A 15,630-nucleotide genomic window follows, 5' to 3' on the forward strand; every position below is an offset into this window, starting at 1 on the left:
GCCTCTTGAACACAAATGCTTGTTTCCTTCCCCAGATTAGGGAAGTTCTCAACTATGATTTGCTCAAATATACCTTCTACCCACCCACCCCCATGCAGTGCCTTAGGGATCCCAATAATTCTGACACTGGAATGTTTCATGGCATCATTAATCTCTCCAAGCCTTTTATTATGGGCTATTAGTTGTCCATCTCTGTTTTCCTAAACTTCTGTCAATTTCATCAGTTTATCTTCTAGATCACTTATTCTCTCTTCTGCCTCATTGACCCCAGCTGTTAGAGTATCCAATTTAGACTGCCTGTCATTCATAGCATTTTTAATTTCTGCCTGATTAGATCTCATTTCTGCCCTTAGAGATTCTATATTGTCACTTATGCTTTCCTGAAGCCTAGGAATTAACTTTATGATTGCTGTCCTGAATTTTATCTCTGACCTCTTACTTATACCCATATTCGTTAGCTCTGTGGCAGAGAACACTGCTTCTGGTTCTTTGTTTTGTTAGTTCCTCCTTCTAGTCATTTTGCCCAAAGAATGATAGGTGAGTGAATGAACAGAGTCCAAAATATCAACCATGCCCAAACAAGATGCATCCTAGAAAAATCTGGGGTGGTCAGAAGTCAGCACAGGAAAACAAACAAGGGCAAATGAAACACAAGAATAAAATGAAATAAAAAGCGACTATGAAATATAAGTCATTACAATAAGCATCTAGTTAAAATGGGATGAAGGTAAAAAGAAGAGAGAAAAAGCATAAGAAAAAAAAAGAAAAGGAGAATTTTATTTGAAAAGTAAATGAGTCATAAGGCAACACCTGGAGCTCCATATACTATTTTCCCCTGTTTTTGGGTCTTACAGGATTCATAGGATCCCTGTTCTTCCAGTCTGTCTTCTGGGGGAGGGCCAGCCGTGCTGTTCTATGATAACCCTGCCTGAGCAGAGTTTTCCCACCCTCTGTCAGGGGGATGTACTAAGGACAAACTGGTCCTCTTTGTGGCTTTTGTTCCCTGAGGGCTTTCCTGGCCTCTTCAGAGGATCAGAGCAAAAATGCCTGTGCCCAAACTTCTGGCCCAGAGCAGAAAATTCAGTCTGCCTTCTTTAATAAACCCTCCAGAACAGTCTCCACTTCTGTATGGGCCAAAAAACTGCAACCTCCCACAGTGCATGCCCACTTCAGCTTTCTCAAAGACAGTCCTAGAGGCCCATGAGTGCCACTGCCCTTTGTAACTCTAAAACCACAAGTGGCTGTCAGCTTGCACTCACACCTGAAGCTCCTGGATCATGTTTGGGTGACACCCTAAATTCATTTCTGGGCTGCTACCACCTTGCAAGCTTTTGCCCAGTTCTGGGCACAGCTGTTTCACCCCAGGTTCCAGTCCTTTACAGGATGCTTAGGAAAAAGTTGATTACCAACCAGCCTGGCTTGAGGTTTATGGCAACCTGAGCTGAGAGTCCCTTCCTGGGCTTGCTGACCATATACTGCTACCCAGCTCCACTGCTCAGGCAGTGGAGCTGCCCAAGCTGGTTCAGACATCTCTGTTCACTCTGTGACTCCTCAGATTACAAGACCATGATGCCCCACCTAGAATTCTGCATTTTCTTTTCCAGAGCCCCTTCAGAGAGATTTCTAAGGGTTCCAATTTTGTGCTCTGGTGTTATATAACTTTCCAAGACCCAGCTTATGGAGGAGCCCTCCCCCTTCTCTTTATCTTCTGATATCTCCCCACAGATTCATGACTGCACATCCTACTTTGCAAAAATCAGTCTTTGTGCTTGTAGAGATCTAGGTATATATTCTTACATCTCAGGCTGATTTTGTGGGTGTTCAAAATGGTTTGATAGTTATCCAGCTAAATTCAGGGGACCAGTTGAAACAGGGTACCCTACTCCTCTGCCATCTTGCCTCTCCCTCCTCCTCAATTATTTATTTTCAAGGCACAAATAAGTCCTTGTGAGCACATCAAAGTTATTTAAATACACATCACTGATAATCATGCTAAATTTCTAGTTGATTGTTAAACTTAAATTGTGCCAAATCAGTAATATTTTACATCAAAATCTTCACTTTAGCTTTCCTTTTATGCAATCCATGGTTCACCTTTAAATGATATACTTTTAATCATCGTCCATTTTCTTGTAATTACATTGACATGCTTTATTATAAGCATGTATTTAATTTACAAAAGAAATAAAATCCCCATACAAATGAACATCCCAATCCATATTTCCATTATGTCTACTCTTCTTTTATATTACAACTCTTTTTGCAAACAATTTATACTAACATTTCTTTTGAAGATTATTATAGTGCATGATCTTTTAAAAATTCAACTTTTCTAAGTAATTATTATATCAACAAAATATTATACCATTATCAAATAAAACATAACAGAACTACTACTGTTTATTATTTTATGTTCAGACTGTTAAAAAATGACTATTAGGACAGTCCTTAATTGACACTTTTCTGTACTTCCCCCTGAAATTTGTAAAATCTCTTTTATGTTTTATAACAAAATGTTTCAGATTTAGGGTAACTTTTCAATTCAAAACGTGGAATTAACTAGATTTAAGGAGTCTGAGTTTCTTTTAAGGGAGTATAGCATTAGAATTCAAATGTAGGGTTAGTGTTGCACATAAGAAATAACATTGATTAAAAATTCTCCTGCTGTTACTGACAGAGATGGAAAAATACTGCATTTTTGAGTTCACGTTTATTTTTCCAATTTACCACATATTTGTATACCCTTACTGCTTCTAATGTAAAGATATGCCATTGATTGCTGTTCTACTGTAATGATACTTTGCTTTATAGTAGTCAATGCTACAGTGCAATGAAGATACAATTAAATGATTTGTTAAATTTATGGGTTTTTTCCCCCTACTTTCTGACTAATAATGACCTCACTGCTTTTTTTGCAAAGTAATGTAACAACAATATCTAGTGATTTTATTTTTTTGTGAATGACAGACATGATTTCTCAATATTAAAAATTGTACAAGTAGGTGCAAAGCAAAATAATGTTTGATTGAGTTCAGTGTGAGCCCTGTACTCATTGACACAATAGCTTGTTGTGTACATGAAAATGTGTATTTACTGCCACAAGAAGAAGAGTGCTAGAAGTTCCAGGCAGTAATGTGCAGATACGTGTAGTACTCTATTTCAACTTCTCTTATGGACCATCTACCTTTATGATCATACAATCTTGAGAACAATAGATATCAAGAACATAGAATCATTATTTGATCTCTGGCTACCCGAACACATAGAAACAAATCTCCAACCACCAGATTTTATAGTGATGGTATGAGTAATGTCTGGATATGTGGATAACCTATAACAATTTGGTCCAAACCAGGTACAAAACAAATTTGCCACTTTAGCAAACAAATGGAATATTGAAGAGTTGAGTTTTACTGAAAATATGAACATATGAATGTGTTTTTGCATCATAATTTTGGAAAGTTTTGAGATGCCAGAATATATTAGGAATACAAATATCTGCTTTCAATAAGTACAAATTTAAAGTTCAAGAAAAGGTAACAAAACTGTCCTTCATATACCATGAATATATGCAACACAGATATCCGAGAAATTAAGAATAATAAATTGTACACCATGTATAACTTTGCACTATAAACTGAGAAAATGGCCTTTTAATTTTGATGACACCCTTACATAAGACAGCTTGAAATGGTGTGAAGCTTCTCAAGTGACAGTCTGAGATCTAGATTAAAACTGATAATTACCTTTTGTTTCCTAAATGCATCTATTTTTAACTCCTAACTAGACTATGAGAACTGCCTCTGTTTGATTTTTCTGAACATAATTTCATATGTTTACAATCTTTTTAGAGTTCCAAAAAATAAAATGAAATTAGTCTTTATTTGAATTGGGATTGATTTAGTATGAAGTTTCCCTCTTATTTTTCTCTTGTCTGAAAAATGCTTGCTTTGAAAATCTACTGGCTAGAAGAATGTTTGAGAAACACCAGCTTTTAAAAAGTTTGTGGGAGACTTGGAGTTAAGATGGAGGAGGAGTAGTGGTCCCCTTTTTCAGCTGGTCCCCTGAGTCAAGCTGGATAGGTACCAGACCATCCTGAACACCCATGGAATCAGCCTGAGATGCAGGAAGATACATTTGGATCTCTACAAATGAACATCGCCAGCACTGAGTATTGAGGTATGAAGCTGGGAGCCGTGAATCTGCACACAGATATTGGAAGATAGATGGAAGGGGGAGGGAGCCACCGCATTCAGGTGCCGGGAAGCGGTAGCCACCTGCACTGGGGAGCGGGCTGACTTGTAGGCTGGCACCCGTGAAAGAGCACGCTGAGACTGTGAGATTGGGAACACGTGCAACCAGTCTGAAAACCAGAGCTCCGGAGTGCAAACAAACCACACTGAAATGGAGCTTCTGAGCGTGCTAGGGAGGCTGGTGGCTGGCGGTGTTAGAAACCCAAAGGACAGAGACGTGCAGGCCCTGGAAGTGAGGGCTGGGAGGTCGGCTGTGGGACACACATCCGGGGATGCTTCAGGGTTTAGCAGCACCAACAGAGGCAGAGTTAAAGTGGCCAGAGGAGCTCAGTGGAGAGCGGACTGTGATCTCTCTGAGGCTAGGATATGGCCACTGCTGCTCTGACTCTCAGAAGAGCCACAGAAACCTGCCAGGGAAAGCCGCCAGAGAACAAAAGCCTGGAAATACTGGCTCACAGTGTACCCATCCCCATCCCCCCTCCCAGGGGACACAGAGACTCTACCCAAACAGGGTTGCCTGAGTATCAGCGTGGCTGGCCCCTCCCCCAGAAGGCAGGCTGAAAAATCAAGAAGCCTACATCCCTAAGGTCCCTATAAAACAAGTGTGCACTGCCTGTGTCCTGGTCAATAATTTGGGCTCTGGACAACCCCGCAACCTCTCCTCATCAGAATGATGAGAAGGAGAAATATCCCCCAGCAAAGAAAAAACAATGAGTTTGTGGCCTCTGCCACAGAGCTAATGGATATGGGTATATCCAAATTATCAGAAATGGAGTTCAGACTAACAATGGTCAAGATGATGGATAGACTTGAAAAAAGTATTAATGAAAATGTCAATGAGAATATAGAATCTCTAAGGGCGGAAATGAGAGTGAATCTGGCAGAAATTAAAAATGCTATGAATCAAATGCAGTCAAAACTAGATGCTCTGAGGACAGAGGAGTTAAGATGGCGGAGGAGTAGGGGACCCCTTTTTCAGCCGGTCCCCTGAGTCGAGCTGGATAGGTACCAGACCAGCCTAAATAACCACGGAATCAGCCTGAGACGCAGGATGATGCATCTGGATCTCTACAAATGAACATCTCCAGCGCTGAGTATTGAGGTACGAAGAGGGGAGCTGTAAACCGTGCACGGATATCGGAAGATAAACGGAAGGGGGAGGGAGCCGCCGCGTTTGGGCGCCGGGAAGCAGCAGCCACCTGCACGGGGGAGCGGGCGGACTCACAGAGGGCACCCGCGAGAGAGCGGACTGAGACCGGTGAGCCGTGAACACGCGCCACCAGGCATCTCCCGGAACACCGGAATCCCGGTGTGCTCAGGGGATCCAGACTGAGACCGGGAACTCCCGGAGCGCCCGCAGGGCGGCTGGCGGCTGGCGGGCCACCTGCACGGGGGAGCGGGCGGACTCGTGGTCGGCACCCGCGAAACAGCAGACTGAGACCCTGAACCGGGTGTGCGCGCCACCAGGCTTCTCACGAAACTCCGGAATCGAGGTGTGCTCACCGGGCATAGACTGAGACCGGGAGACCCGGGAGCCTGCGGGGCGGCCGGTGGCTGGCGGCATTAGAAACACAAAGGACAGAGACGCGCCGGTCCTGGAAGTGAGGGCAGGGACGCCGGGTGTGGGGCGCACATCCCGGGACGCTGCAGGGTTGAGCAGCACCAACAGTAATAGAGTTAAAGTGGCCAGAACATCAGTGGAGAACGGGCCGCAATCCCTCTATTCTGCAACAATGCAGCCTCTGCTGCTCTGACCCTCAGAAGAGGCATAGCCGGCCGCCAGGGAAAGCCGCCAGAGAACAAAAGCCTGGAAATACCGGCTCAGAGAGTGCCCACCCCCATCCTCCCTCGCAGGGGACACGGAGACTCTAACCAAACAGGGTTGCCTGAGTATCGGCGCGGCAGGCCCCTCCCCCAGAACACAGAAGGCAGGCTGAAAAATCAAGAAGCCCACAACCCAGGTGCCTGGGTGGCGCAGTCATTGAGCTCCTGTCTCCGGCTTAGGGCGTGATCCCAGCGTTCCGGAAAGGAGTCCCTCATCGGGCTCCTCCGCTGGGAGCCTGCTTCTTCCTCTCTCACTCCCCTGCTTCTGTTCCCTTCTTGCTGTCTGTCTCCCTCTCTCAGATAAGTAAATAAATAAAATCTTTAAAGAAGAAGCCCACATCTCTAAGATCCCTATAAAACAAGGGGCACGGCCTGGGACCCAGTCAATAGTTTTGGGCTCTGGAAACCCCGCAACCTCTCTTCATCAGAATGACAAGAAGGAGGAGCCCCCCCCCAGCAAAGAAAAGACAGTGAGTCAGTGGCCTCTGCCACAGAAGTAACGGATATGGATGTAACCAAATTATCAGAAATGGAATTCAGAGTAACAATGGTCAAGATAATGAGTAGACTTGAAAAAAGTATTCAGGAAAATATTACTGAGAATATAGAATCCCTAAGGGCGGAAATGAGAGCGAATTTGACAGAAATTAAAAATTCTATGAGCCAAATGCAGGCAAAACTAGAGGCTCTGATGGCCAGGGTCACTGAAGCGGAGGAAAGGGTTAGTGAATTGGAGGACTGGTTAATAGAGGAAAAAATAAAAATAGAAGATGGTCTTAAAAAAATCCACGCGCACGAATGTTGGCTACGGGAGATTACTGACTCAACGAAACGATCCAATGTTAGAATCATCGGCATCCCCGAGGGGGTGGAGAAAAACAGAGGCCTAGAAGAGATATTTGAACAAATTGTAGCTGAAAACTTCCCTAATCTAGCAAGGGAAACAAAAATTCGTGTCCAAGAGGCAGAGAGGACCCCTCCCAAGCTCAACCATGACAGACCTACACCACGTCACGTCATAGTGCAATTCGCAAATATGAGATCCAAGGATACAGTATTGAAAGCGGCCAGGGCAAAGAAATTTCTCACGTACCAAGGCAAAGGCATCAGAATTACGTCAGACCTGTCTACACAGACCTGGAATGAGAGAAAGGGTTGGGGGAGCATTTTTAAAGCTCTTTCAGAGAAAAACATGCAGCCAAGGATCCTTTATCCAGCAAGGCTGTCATTCAGAATTGATGGAGAAATAAAGACATTTCAGAATCGACAGTCACTAGCCAATTTCGTAACCACGAAACCAGCCCTACAGGAGGTATTACGGGGGGTTCTATAAAAGTAAAAAGGCCCCAAGAGTGATACAAAACAGAAAGTCACAGCCAATACAAAGACTTTACTGACAACATGGCAGAATTAAAAGCATATCTCTCAGTACTCAGCCTGAACATTAATGGTTTAAATTCTGGCTTCAAACGCCACAGGGTTGCAGATTGGATAAAAAGAAATGACCCATCCATTTGCTGTCTACAAGAGACTCATTTCGAACCCAAAGATGCATTCAGACTGAGAGTAAGGGGATGGAGTACCATCTTTCACGCAAATGGACCTCAAAAGAAAGCTGGGGTAGCAATTCTCATATCAGACAGATTGGATTTTAAACTACAAACTATAGTTAGAGATGCAGAAGGGCACTATATTATTCTTAAAGGAAGTATTCAACAAGTGGATATGACAATTATAAATATATATGCCCCCAACAGGGGAGCACCAAGATACACAAGCCAACTCTTAACCAGAATAAAGAGACATATAGATAAAAATACATTAATAGTAGGGGACCTCAACACTCCACACTCAGAAATAGACAGAACACCCTGGCAAAAACTAAGCAAAGAATCAAAGGCTTTGAATGCCATACTCGACGAGTTGGACCTCTTAGATATATATAGAACACTACACCCCAGAACCAAAGAATACTCATTCTATTCTAATGCCCATGGAACATTCTCAAGAATAGACCATGTTCTGGGACACAAAACAGGTCTCAGCCGATACCAAAATATTGAAATTATCCCCTGCATATTCTCAGACCACAACGCTCTGAAATTGGAACTCAACCACAAGGAAAAATTTGGAAGAAACTCAAACACTTGGAGACTAAGAACCATCCTGCTCAGGAATGACTCGATAAACCAGGAAATCAAAAATCAATTTAAACAATTTATGGAGACCAATGAGAATGAAAATACAACAGTCCAAAACCTATGGGATACTGCAAAGGCAGTCCTAAGGGGGAAATACATAGCCATCCAAGCCTCACTCAAAAGAATAGAAAAATCTAAAATGCAGTTTTTATATTCTCACCTCAAGAAGCTGGAACAGCAACAGAGGGACAGGCCTAATCCATGCACAAGGAAGCAGTTGACCAAAATTAGAGCTGAAATCAATCAAGCAGAAATCAGAAGTACAGTAGAGCAGATCAACAGGACTAGAAGCTGGTTCTTGGAGAGAATCAATAAAATTGACAGACCACTGGCAAGACTTATCCAAAAGAAAAGAGAAAGGACCCAGATTATTAAAATTATGAATGAAAAAGGAGAGGTCACGACGAACACCATTGAAATTGGAAGGATTATTAGAAATTTTTATCAACAGCTATATGCCAATAAACTAAGCAATCTGGAAGAGACGGAATCCTTCCTGGAAACCTATAAACTACCAAGATTGAAAAAGGAAGAAATTGATTTCTTAAACAGTCCAATTAATTATGAAGAAATTGAGTCAGTGATAAACAACCTTCCAAATAATAAAATTCCAGGCCCGGACGGTTTTCCTGGGGAATTCTACCAAACATTCAAAGAAGAAATAATACTTATTCTCCTAAAACTATTTCAAAAAATAGAAACAGAAGGAAAGCTACCAAACTCATTCTATGAGGCCAATATTACCTTGATCCCCAAACCAGGCAAAGACCCCCTCAAAAAGTAGAATTACAGACCGATTTCCCTAATGAATATGGACGCCAAAATCCTCAACAAGATACTTGCTAATAGAATCCAACAGTTCATTAAAAGGATTATCCACCACAATCAAGTGGGATTCATACCTGGGATGCAAGCGTGGTTCAATATTGGCAAATCAATCAGCGTGATACATCATATCAACAAGAAAAGACTCAAGAACCATATGATCCTCTCAATCGATGCCGAAAAAGCATTTGACAAAATACAGCATCCTTTCCTGATTAAAACCCTTCAGAGTGTAGGAATAGAAGGTACATTTCTCAATCTCATAAAAGCCATCTATGAAAAGACTACTGCAAATATTATTCTCAATGGGGAAAAGCTGGAAGCCTTTCCCTTAAGATCAGGAACACGACAAGGATGCCCACTCTCGCCACTATTATTCAACATAGTACTAGAAGTCCTTGCAACAGCAATCAGACAACAAAAAGGGATCAAAGGTATTCAAATCGGCAAAGAAGAAGTCAAAATGTCTCTCTTCACAGATGACATGATACTCTATATGGAAAACCCAAAAGAAGCCACTCCCAAACTGTTAGAAGTTATAGAGCAATTCAGTAACGTGGCGGGATACAAAATCAATGCTCAGAAATCAGTTGCATTTCTGTACACGAATAACGAGAACGAAGAAAGAGAAATCAGGGAATCCATCCCAGTTACAATAGCACCAAAAACCATACGTTACCTTGGAATTAACTTAACCAGAGACGTAAAGGACCTTTATTCTAGAAACTATAAATCACTCTTAAAAGACATTGAGGAAGACATAAAAAGATGGAAAGATATTCCATGCTCATGGATCGGAAGAATTAACATAGTTAAAATGTCCATGCTACCCAGAGCAATCTACACTTTCAATGCTATCCCGATCAAAATACCGAGAACTTTTTTCAAAGAACTGGAACAAATAGTCCTTAAATTTGTATGGAACCAGAAAAGACCCCGAATCTCCAAGGAACTGTTGAAAAGGAAAAACAAAGCTGGGGGCATCACAATGCTGGATTTCGAGCTGTTCTACAAAGCTGTGATCACAAAGACAGCATGGTACTAGCACAAAAACAGACACATAGACCAATGGAACAGAATAGAGAGCCCAGAAATGGACCCTCAGCTCTTTGGGCAACTAATATTTGATAAAGCAGGAAAAAACATCCGGTGCGAAAAAGACAGTCTCTTCAATAAATGGTGCTGGGAAAATTGGACAGCTACATGCAAAAGAATGAAACTTGACCACTATCTCACACCATACACAAAAATAAACTCCAAATGGATGAAAGACCTCGATGTGAGACAGGAATCCATCAAAATTCTAGAGGAGAACATAGGCAGCAACCTCTACGACATCGGCCAAAGCAACCTTTTTCATGACACATCCCCAAAGGCAAAAGAAACAAAAGATAAAATGAATTTATGGGACTTCATGAAGATTAAAAGTTTCTGCACATCCAAGGAAACAGTCAGAAAAACTAAGAGGCAGCCCACGGAATGGGAGAATATATTTGCAAATGACACTACAGATAAAGGACTGGTATCCAAGATCTACAAAGAACTTCTCAAACTCAATACACGAGAAACAAATAAACAAATCAAAAATGGGCAGAAGATATGAACAGACACTTTTCCAATGAAGACATACAAATGGCTAACAGACACATGAAAAAATGTTCAAAATCATTAGCCATCAAGGAAATTCAAATCAAAACCACACTGAGATACCACCTTACGCCAGTTAGAATGGCAAAAATAGACAAGGCAAGAAACAACAGTTGTTGGAGAGGATGTTGAGAAAGGGGATCCCTCTACATTGTTGGTGGGAATGCAAGTTGGTACAGCCACTCTGGAAAACCGTGTGGAGGTCCCTTAAAAAGTTAAAAATTGAGCTACCCTATGATCCAGCCATTGCACTACTGGGTGTTTACCCCAAAGATACAGACGTAGTGAAGAGAAGGGCCATATGCACCCCAATGTTCATAGCAGCAATGTCCACAATAGCTAAATCGTGGAAGGAGCCGAGATGCCCTGCAACAGATGACTGGATTAAGAAGTTGTGGTCCATATATACAATGGAATATTACTCAGCAATCAGAAAGAATGAGTTCTCAACATTTGCTACAACATGGACGGCACTGGAGGAGATAATGCTTAGTGAAATAAGTCAAGCAGAGAAAGACAACTATCATATGATTTCTCTCATCTATGGAACATAAGAACTAGAATGATCAGTAGGGGAAGAAAAGGATAAAGAAAGGGGGGGTAATCAGAAGGGGGAATGAAACATGAGAGACTATGGACTATGAGAAACAAACTGAGGGCTACAGAGGGGAGGGGGGTGGGGGAATGGGATAGACCGGTGATGGGTAGTAAGGAGGGCACATATTGCATGGTGCACTGGGTGTTATACACATCTAATGAATCATTGAGCCTTACATCGAAAACCTGCGATGTACTGTATGGTGACTAACATAATATAATAAAAAATCATTATTGAAAAAAAAAAAAAACCTAGATGCTCTGATGGCCAGGGTAAATGAGGCAGAAGGACGAATCAGCAAATTGGAGGATGGGTTGGTAGAAGAGAGAGCTAAAACAGAAACTTGGCTCAAAAAAATCCAATCTCAAGAATGTAGGTTACAGATTACTGACTCAATGAAACGTTCCAATGTCAGAATCATTGGCATCCCCGAGGGCGTGGAGAAAAGCAGAGGTCTAGAAGAGATATTTGAACAAACTGTAGCTGAAAACTTCCCTAATCTAGCAAAGGAAACAAGCATTCGTATTCCAAGAGGCAGAGAGGACCCCTCCTAAATTCAACCACGACAAACCCATGCCACGTCACGTCATAGTGCATTTCACAAATATTAGCTCCAAGGATACAGTATTGAAAGCGGCCAGGGCAAAGAAATTTCTCATGTACCAAAGCAAATGAATCAGAACTATGTCAGAACTGTCTACACAGACCTGGAATGAGAGAAAGGATAAGGGGGGAATATTTGAAGCTCTATCCGAGAAAAAACTTGCAACCAAGGATCCTTTATCCCGCAAGGCTGTCATTCAGAATTGATGGAGAGATAAGGACCTTAAAGAATTGCCAGACACTGACCAATTTCGTAACCATGAAAACAGCCATACAGGAGATATTAAGGGGGGTTCTATAAAAGTAAAAAGGCCCCAAGAGTGATACAGAACAGAAAGTCACAATCTATAGAAACAAAGACTTTACAGGCACCATGACATCATTAAAATCATATCTCTCAATAATCACTCTCAATGTGAATGGCCTAAATGCTCCCATAACATGCCACAGGGTTCCAGATTGGATAAAAAGACATGACCCATTCATTTGCTGTCTACAAGAAACTCATTTTGAACCTAAAGATACATTCAGACTGCAAGTAAAGGGATGGAATACCATCTTTCATGACAATGGACCTCAAAAGAAAGCTGGGGTAGCAATTCTCATATCAGACAGATTGGATTTTAAAGTAAAGACTATAGTTAGAGATACAGAAGGGCACTATATTATTCTTAAAGGATGTATACAAGAAGAGGATATGACAATTATAAATATCTACGCCCCCAACAGGGGAGCAGCAAGATACATAAGTCAACACTTTTTTAAAAATAATATTAATTTTGTTATATTAGTCACCATAGAGCACATCCCCAGTTCTTGATGCAATGTTCCATTATTCATTACTTGCATATAACACCCAGTACACCGTGCAATATGTGCCCTCCTTAATACTCATCACCGGCCTATTCCAATCCCCCACCCTCTCTCCCCTGAAGCCCTCATTTTGTTTCCCAGAGTCCACAGTTTCTCATGGTTCATTCCCCCTTCTCTTTATCTCCCCCCTTCATTCTTCCCTTCTTTTCCTTCCGATCTTCCTATTTCTTATGTTCCAAAAATGAGTGAAACCATGTGATAATTGTCTTTCCCTGTTTGACTTATTTCACTTAGCATAATCTTCCCCAGTACCATCCATGTTGCTGCAAATGTTGGGTAATCATTCTTTCTGATGCCTAAGTAATATCCCATTGTATATATGGACCACATCCTCTTAATCCAGTCATCTGTCAAAGGGCATCTCGGCTCCCTCCAATATTTAGCTATTGTGGACAATGCTGCTATAAACATTGGGGTGCATATGGCCTTTCTCTTCACTATGTCTGTATCGTTGGGGTAAATACCCAGTAGTGCAATTGCTGGATCATAGGGTAGCTCAATTTTTACCTTTTTAAGGGACCTCCAGACTGTTTTCCAAAGAAGCTGTACCAACTTGCATTCCTACCAACAGTGTAAGAAGGATTCCCTTTCTCCACATCCTCTACAACATTTGCTGTTTCCTGCCTTGTCAATTTTTGCCATTCTATCTGGTGTAAGGTGGTATCTCAAGGTGGTTTTGATTTGAATTTCCCTGATGGCTAATGATGTTGAACATTTTTTCATGTGTCTATTAGCCATTTGTATGTCATCATTGGAAAAGTGTCTGTTCATATCTTTTCCCCATTTAATGATTTTATTATTTGTTTCCCGTGTATTGAGTTTGAGAACTTCTTTGTAGATCTTGGATACCTGTCTTTTACCTGTAGTGTAATTTGCAAATATCTTCTCCCATTCCGTGGCTGCCTCTTAGTTTTTTGGACTGCTTCCTTGGCCGTGCAGAACCTTTTTATCTTGTTGAAGTCCCACAAGTTCATTTTTTCTTTTGTTTCTCCTAAAGCAATTGGAGATGTGTCATGAAAAAAGTTGCTGTGGCCGATGTCAAAGAGATTGCAGCCTATGTTCTCCTCTAGGATTTTGATGGATTCCTGTCTCACATCAAGGTCTTTCAACCATTTGGAGTTTATCTTTGTGTATGGTGTGAGAGAGTGGTCAAGTTTCATTCTTTTGCATATAGCTGTCCAATTTTCCCAGCACCATTTATTGAAGAGACTATCTTTTTTCCCGGGGATGTTTTTACCTGCATTGTCAAGGATTAGTTGCCCAACGAGCCGAAGGTCCATTTCTGTATTCTCTATTCTGTTCCATTGGTCTATCTGTCTGTTTTTCTGCCAGAACCATGCTGTCTTTGTGATCACAGCTTTGTAGTATAGCTTAAAGTCTGGCAGAGTGATGCCCCCAGCTTTGTTTTTCCTTTTCAACAATTCCTTGGAGATTCCGGGTCTTTTCTGGTTCCACACAAAAGTAAAGGCAGTTTGTTCCAGTTCTTTGAAAAATGTCATTGGTATTTTGATCATGATGGCATTGAATGTGTAGATTGCTCTGGGTAGCATAGACATTTTAACTATGTTAATTCTTCCGATCCATGAGCATGGAATATTTTTCATCTTGTTCTGTCTTCTTCAATGTCTTTCAAGAGTGATTTGTAGTTTCTAGAATATAGATCCTTTACGTCTCTGGTTAAGTTAATTCCAAGGTAACATATGATTTTTCGTGCTATTGTAAATGGCATGGATTCCCTAATTTCTCTTTCTTCAGTCTCATTGTTCTTGTATAGAAATGTAACTGATTTCTGAGCATTGATTTTGCATCCCCCCACATTACTGAATTGCTGTATAACTTCTAGTAGTTTGGGGGTGGAATCTTTGGGGTTTTCTAGATAGAGTATCATGTCATCTGCGAAGAGAAACAGTTTGAATTCTTCTTTGCCGAATTGGATACCTTTTATCCCTTTTTGTTGTCTGATTGCTGTTGCAAGGACTTCTAGTAGTATGTTGAATAATAATGGCAAGAGTGGGCATCCTTTTCGTGTTCCTGATCTTAAGGGAAAGGCTTCCAGCTTTTCCCCATTGAGAATGATATTTGCTGTAGGCTTTTCATAGATGGTTTTTATGAAATTGAGGAATGTACCCTCTATCCCGACACAATGGAGGATTTTAATCAGGAAAGGATGCTGTATATTGTCAAATGCTTTTTTCTGCATCAGTTGAGAGGATCATATGGTTCTTGACTCTTTTCTTGTTGATATAATCTATCACACTGATCGATTTGTGAATATTGAACCACCCTTGCATCCCACGGATGAATCCCACTTGGTCTTGATGGATAATCCCTTTAATGTACTGTTGGATCCTATTAGCTAGGATCTTGTTGAGAATTTTGATGTCCATATTCATCAGGGAAATCGGTCTGTAATTCTTCTTTTTGATGGGGTCTTTGCCTGGTTTGGGGATCAAGGTAATACTGGCCTCATCGAATGAGTTTGGTAGATTTCCTTCTGTTTCTATTTTTTGAAACAGCTTCAAGAGAATAGGTATTATTTCTTCTTTGAATTTTTGGTAGAATTCCCCGGGGAATCTGTCAGGCCCTGGACTCTTGTTTTTGGAGAGGTTTTTGATCACTGCTTCAATCTCTTCATAAGTAATTGGCCTCTTTAAAAAATCAATTTCTTCTTGTTTCAGTCTTGGTACTTTATTGGTTTCCAGAAAGGCATCCATTTCTTCCGGGTTGTTTAATTTATTGGCATAAAGCTGTTGATAAAATTTCTAATGATCCTTCCTATTTCATTGGTGTGGTTGTGATCTGTCCC

This window comes from Ursus arctos, unplaced genomic scaffold (genome assembly GCF_023065955.2).
Source record: "Ursus arctos isolate Adak ecotype North America unplaced genomic scaffold, UrsArc2.0 scaffold_30, whole genome shotgun sequence".
NCBI lineage: Eukaryota > Metazoa > Chordata > Mammalia > Carnivora > Ursidae > Ursus > Ursus arctos.